Here is a 7,174-nt window from a genome sequence, read left to right on the forward strand (position 1 = left end):
AAGGAGGAAAGTAGGAAAGAAAGAAAAGAAGTAAGAAAGGAGGAAGAAATAAAGGAAGAAAGAAAAGAAAAAAAAGAAAGAAAGGAAGGAAGAAAGAAAGGAAGAAAGAAAAAAACAAAGGAAATATCCTTGCCTTCACGATGAGGTGGGACTTTAAAAAATCATGAAGGAAGGCTCCTCATGAGTGAAACTAGTGCCCTTGAAGAAGAGGCCGAGGAAATCGCTCACTGTTCCTGCCGTGGGGAGACCAACAAAAGCTGGCTGCTTCGGAAGGAGGGAGCAGGCCCTAACCTCCTGGCACCTTCATCTGGAATGTCTGTGTTGTGTTAATTTGGTTGTCACATTGATTGGATAGAGAAACGCTGAAGGGATTGGCGAAGTCACCTCGCTGGGGTCTGTGAGAGTAGTTCCCAGGCTGGTCAGATGGGCTCTGACCCGCTTGTATCATAGTGGAAGGAGGAATGCTACAAGGTGGAGCCTGGTTGGACCAGGAGTGAAGAACTTCACCTCGTCCTGGCCTCTTCCTACTTGGCCCTCTTCTCCCTTCCTGTCTGCAGTGAGGTGAGGACCCCTGTGTCTGAGAACAAAGCTATGGTATAGCAAGTTCCTCCAAACAGAAACTTTCCTTCCCAGTAAGAGAGAGAGAGAGAGAGAGAGCCCTGGGGCCACCAGCTCTGATGGTGCCGGGAACTCCAGGGATGCAGCCTCTTTTGCTTCTGGATGGCTTCATGGCGCTGCAGCTTCCTTTCAGCCAGTCGTGCTCGCTCCTCATCCAGATCCCTGTAAGCAGCCTCTGGGATACTGAGCTAGACTCCAGAGGGGTTGTTTCTTGATCTATCATCATCATTCCTTAAGATGAGTGCGAAGACGTGTAACCAGGGCTGGACCCTCAGAGGACGGCATCCTTGGGGAAGGCTTAAGGTGGCTATTTTCTGTGTGACATGGAGTACTGTGCTTCCTTGATGAGCTACCATGTGGATGTGGGGATGTCTTTGAACCTCTGGTGAGCTAGAGAAATACCGTAATCCCTATAGTATCACAGATGGGACTGAAAGCAGGCTGTGCTAGCAGTTGCATGGCTTGTGTTGTGGGGGATGAGACAGGTAAGTAAGTCTGCGCTGTTTTCCCAGAAAGAACTGTCTGTGTGAGTCACGGCAGCCACGGGAGGGTGGGAGCGGGGGTTGCAATGGGAAAAGATGTGTGGATACAACCTACACATTCACCTCTAATTTGTCAAGGAAAGTAGAAGAAGGACATGGAGGTTCTGTCCTGCTGTTTCTTACAGCCAGCAGGGTGCAATGGCAAGAGAACACAAATTAGATCGATGCTAAAGAGCCCTTCCTGGGATCCAAAAACTTGGAGCCTATGAGAAGAGTTGGATAACAAGGAGGAGAAGAGAAAGGTGAAGATGACAATGGATTCCCTCTAGAACTGACCTTTCATATAAAGGAAGGGAAAAATCCATGATCCATAATTATCCAGTACAGAACACTATGCAATCAGGGAATGCTCAGGGTCTGAAGTGCCTGGACTGGAAGGACTTTTATTTATTTATTTATTTATTTATTTATTTATTTATTATAATTTAGATACATATATTTTATTTATATTTGCATCTGCATTATTGAAAAATAATTTCTCTAAAGCATAGTCCCATGTACTATGTATTATGGACTGTTACTTTCTATTAATTATTATTATTGCTTTTTTATGGAATCTCACTGTGTAGCCCATGATGTCCTGAACTTTTCTTTTTAATTTTTTTCTTTTTTTAATTTATTACAATTTTTTCTTTTTTTAATTTATTCACTTTGTATCCCAGCTGTAGCCCCCTTCCTAGTCTCCTCCCAATCTTATCCTCCCTCCCTCTTCTTCTCCCATGCCCCTCTCCTGGTCCACTGATTAGGGAGGTCTTCCTCCCCTTCCATCTGACCTAACCTATCAGGTCTCATCAGGACTGGCTGCAGTGTCTTCTTCTGTGGTCTGGTAAGGCTGCCCCCCATCCCAGAGGGAGGTGATCAAAGAGCCAGCCACTGAATTCATGTCAGAGACAGTCCCTGTTTCCCTTACTAGGGAGCCCATTTGAAGACTGAGCTGCCGTGGGCTATATATGTGCAGGGATTCTAGATTATCTCCATGCATGGTCCTTATTTGGAATATCAGTATCAGAAAAGACCCCTGGGCCCAGATTTTTTGGTTCTGTTTCTCTCCTTGTGGAGCTTCTGTCCCCTCCAGGTCTTTCCTCTTCCCTTTCTTTCATAGGATTCCCTGCACTCTGCCCAAAGTTGGCTATGAGTCTCAGCATCTGCTTTAATACCGTGCCGGGCAGAGTCTTTCAGAGGTCCTCTGTGTCAGGCTCCTGTCCTGTTCCCTGTTTGCACCCTCTTTCAATGTCCATCCCATTTGTCTTTCTTTTTTTTTTAATTTTTTAATTTGTATTAATTTCACTTAATTCACTTTGTATCCTAGCTGTAGCCCCCTCCCCCATTCCCTCCAATCCCACCCTCCTTCCCTCTTTTTCTCCTCTGCCCCTCCCCCAGTCCAATGATAGGGGAGGTCCTCCTCCCCTTCCATCTGACCCTAGTCTATCAGGTCTCATTCAGGACTGTCTGCATTGTCTTCCTCTGTGGTCTGGTAAGGCTGCTCCCCCCTCAGGTGGAGGTGTTCAAAGAGCCAACCCATGAGTTCATGTCAGAGACAGTCCCTGTTCCCCTTACTAGAGAACCCTCTTGGATACTGCCATGGGCTACTTCTGTGCAGGGGTTCTAGGTTATCTCCATGCATGGTCCTTGGTTGGAGTATCAGTCTCAGAAAAGACCCCTGGGCCCAGATTTTGGTTCTGATGCTCTCCTTGTGCAGCTCCTGTTCCCTCCAGGTCTTTCTATCTCTCCCTTCTTTCATAAAATTCTCTGCAATCTGCCCAAAGTTTGGCCATGAGTCTCAGCATATGTTTTGATACCCTGAAGGGTAGAGTCAGAGGCCCTCTCTGGTAGGCTCCTGTCTTGTTCCCTGTTTTCTCCCTCATCCGATGTCCATCCTGTTTGCCTTTCTGAATGAAGATTGAGCATCTTATCCAGGGTCCTCCTTCCTGATTAGCTTTCTTAGGTTTACAGATTTTAGTATGATTATCCTATTTTATATGTCTAATATCCACTTATAAGTGAGTATATACCATGTGTGTCTTTCTGCTTCTGGGATACCTCACTCAGGATGATCTTTTCCAGTTCCCACCATTTGCCTGCAAATTTCATGATTTCCTTGTTAATTGCTGAGTAGTAGTATTCCATTGTGTAAATGTACCACAATTTCTGTACCCATTCCTCCACTGAGGGGCATCTGGGTTGTTTCCAGCTTCTGGCTATTACAAATAAAGCTGCTACAAACATGGCTGATCTCAAGCTGTACTACAGAGCAACAGTAATGAAAACTGCATGGTCCTCGCATAGAAACAGAATGGCAGATCAATGGAATTGAATAGAAGACCCAGAAATAAACCTACACACTTATGGACACCTGATTTTTGACAAAGATGCCAAAACCATACAATGGAAAAACGATAGTATCTTCGACAAATGGTGCTGGTCTAACTGGATGTCTACATGTAGAAAAATGAAAATAGATCCATACTTATCACCCTGCACAAAACTAAAGTCCAAGTGGATCAAAGACCTCAATATAAACCAGACACACTAAACCTGTTAGAAGAAAAAGTGGGGAAGAACCTTGAACTCATTGGCACAGGAGACAACTTCCTGAACAGAACACCAACAGCACAGGCTCTAAGATCAACAATCAATACATGGGACCTCATGAAACTGAAAATCTTCTGTAAAGCAAAGGACACTGTCTTTAGAACAAAATGACAGCCCCATGGTGGAGGAAGGAAGAATGTGGTGAGTCTGGAAAGATTTAGAACAGCATGTAAAAAGGATTTGTTAACTGAGCTCAAGAGAGGATGAGAGGAACAAAACAGAAAAGGGGCCTGTCAGGGTCATGCAATGGCAGATGTGGCAAGATTTGTGTCAAGCTAGAGTTTTTAGGGAGAAAATTAGCAGAGTCCAATGCTGTGCTGGCAGTATCTGGAAGGCTCTAGATCCTGAGAACCAGTTTGCAGAATGCATAAATAATACAATAGTGCAGATGAAAAGGCTTGGCTGGGGGTGGGTAGCTATCTCCCCTCTGACTGTGAGCTGTATGTTTCTCATGTTTGCCTAGTTCAAGCCTTTTTGACAGCCATGTAGCCGCTTGAAAGACAAAGGCTATGGTGCTGGCCGGCAGCACGTCTGAACTGGATCCAAACTCTAGGGGTGGGCATGAAAACCTTGGGTCTGAGCTGGGCTGAGACCATCAGTGAGGAGATAGACAGCAGTACTGCCGCAGCAGCCGGATCACGGAAAAAAAAGTTGGGTGGCTCATGAAAGGCAGCTGATAGAGAGCTGGAAGGGCCAGAGGCGTCTATCCACCATGCTGTACACGACATTGTGCTTTAGACAAAGCAACCGACAGACCCGAGGAGATCTTCTCCTTCTTAGCATCCCCTTAGCTGCCCCATATTATTGGAATAGATGATGGTGGGTCTTCAGAGAGCTTGTCCATCTTCTATAAGAAGACTGCGTTGTATAATGCTATTATGACTTATAGATTTCTTTCTCTCTTTCCTTTCCTTTTTATTTTTTTGAGATAAGTTTCATGTAGCTTTAGCTAGCTTGAAACTAACTATGTAGACCAAGCTAGGCTGCTTGCTGAGAGCTGATATTAAAGGCATGATGCCATGATTATAGATTTTCAAGAGCATCTGGAAGAACAGTTAAAAGAAAAAGGAAAAGAAGTTGAGAGTTTAAGTGAAGACATTGTGTGAGTGGGGAAAGGATATTCCTATGAGCTGTTGGCCAGGGAGCCAAGAGCTGTTGCCGGCTGCAGTGGCTTTTGTAATTTATGAGACCTCCATATCCTAGATCCAAAGTGTGAAACAGCTTCAGCAACAGGTGCTCACCAGCATGTCAGCACATTCCACCCTGTAAGGCCCAGTCCACAAGAAGGGTCATCCACACCCCTGTAGGTAACCCGGCTACCCACAGTCCTCTAACAACCTCAGCAAATTCACTGGTTCTCTAAGTTAGACATGGGTGGAACACTTTCTTTAGCCTGTCATTGGTGGCCTATTTGGGATAAGTAGCTATTTGAGCACATCTCCTTAGAAAAAGTCACATAACAGGGGCCAATAAGTCATAGACAGAATTCTCTCGAGCTGTGAGCAAAATAAATAATCCTCCCTTACCTGTGTCGGGTACGTGGTCACAGCGACAGCAAAGTGACTAACCCCCTCCCACCCACACCCTGTGAGAAGTAAAGCTGTGTTGTTAATAAACAGGCAGACTCTGGTATGTCTTGGAAGCCTTGTGATATGCAAGGAGGAGCATCAAAGGCTGCCACTCACCTCCTGTGGGCAGGGACAGGTGCTCGTGAGGCAGACTTTGCTTCCAGAGAAAACAGAAGAGACTTAGAGAGCAGGACTAGGGTGAGGATTTAAAGTGTTTTAAGGTTGTCCAGAAATGAGTGGACCGAGAAAGGGCGGAGAGGCCCGGCTGAAGGTTGGAAGAGTGGAGAAGGGGCAGACAATGCCATGCTCCTCCATCAGTTTGAGGTTCATTGTTCTATGTATCTCGTTGTCTCTGATAATTTTGAAAGCACAAGGAGCAAGAATTTCAGAGTCTCTTAACTCAGACCTCCAGAGTAATGGGCTGACAACTTGGTTGGCAGTTTCTGGTGAATGAAAATGAGGTCATGACTACTCCTAGGTATGACTGAAAAGAAGGTTTTTACCATAACACGAGGGAGAGAACAGCATCTGGAAGACTGAACATGACCTGCACAATAGACTGGGCCATGAGTGTGTGAGGAGGGGAGGGAAGTGAGAAAGGAAGAAAAGAGAGAGGGAGTCAAGCGAGGGGACCAGGAGAGGGAGGAGAACCAAGAGAACGAGAACAAAGAGGTCAAGAGAACAGGTGGCCAAAATGGCTGGGTTTATGGGAAAGAGAAGCTAGCAGGGAGGGGAGCAAAGCTCAGGGCTGGAGAGGTTTACAGTAGCAGATGGTGGGGGTGAGAAGTGATGAGAGGGGCCGGGACTCTGTAGCAGGCACTTTCGATGCTCAGAGAATCTGCGAGCCAGTGTATGCTTTAATATGCTGATAGGCACCTCAGTTTGCCATTTGTCCCAGGTTTCTTTGGATCGTAACATGTGTCACCCCTAAACCAGCAGGAAAGTGTTCAAAAGGACATTGCTGAGGATGAGATTACTCGGAACAGACAAGTGGAGACAGCTCTTGTTCAGAACAGTGCACTGTCATAACCCTGGGTGGCCTTTTCTCTCAGGGCTTCAGGTGGTGGGCATGAGCTCCAGCCACGACTATCATCACATTAGAGGAGAGCATCTGCCTTCGCTCCCTCATGGGAAGGACCCTTTGCCCTAGACAACGCTGTGCCTTCTGAGCATCTTTGGGGTAGGTCACACTTGATAATGACACTTGGTACCCACAGTCATGAGGTGCCACAGGTTCCGTCGTCATGGCTGCTACAATGAAGGCTTATCAAATGCTGCTGGGAATTTACATTTGGAAGGACAGGGTTTCATATACACTCTTCCCCTGAAATAGTATAAAGCATTGTAAATGAGCAATGGCTGCTTTGAATGCACAGGCATGTGTTAGCATGTTAATTAGTGGCCTACCAAAAGCACTAACCAAGTGTTTAGGACTGTAGAGGCAACTGGCAAAGAATAGAGGTGTTGGTGCCAAAGACTGGCTCTATGATAACTCTTGGTCTCAAATCAAAGCTTTCTGTGCAGGTTTGCTTTGGCAGAGGAAGCAATTGTTAAGCTGCAGAACCAGACAGGAAAATAAATGCCAAGGAAGTCACTTCTTGGGTCTAACTTTTTGGGACTAATTTCTTGGAACTAGATCTGGCAAGAAATAGGAATTGGGGACTCAACATTTCAAGTACTCTTACTAAAGTGTAACATGCACAAATACAAAATTCAGTAATTTTTTTAAACAAACTCTATACCTCTATCTATGTTAGTAATAGATTATTTCCAACACTCAGGTCCTTGGTGGTACCCAGTATCAAGGTAGACTCCCCTGTCTTTTGCATTGAATATGGATGAAATCAATGATAG

This window comes from Meriones unguiculatus, chromosome 18 (genome assembly GCF_030254825.1).
Source record: "Meriones unguiculatus strain TT.TT164.6M chromosome 18, Bangor_MerUng_6.1, whole genome shotgun sequence".
Lineage (NCBI taxonomy): Eukaryota > Metazoa > Chordata > Mammalia > Rodentia > Muridae > Meriones > Meriones unguiculatus.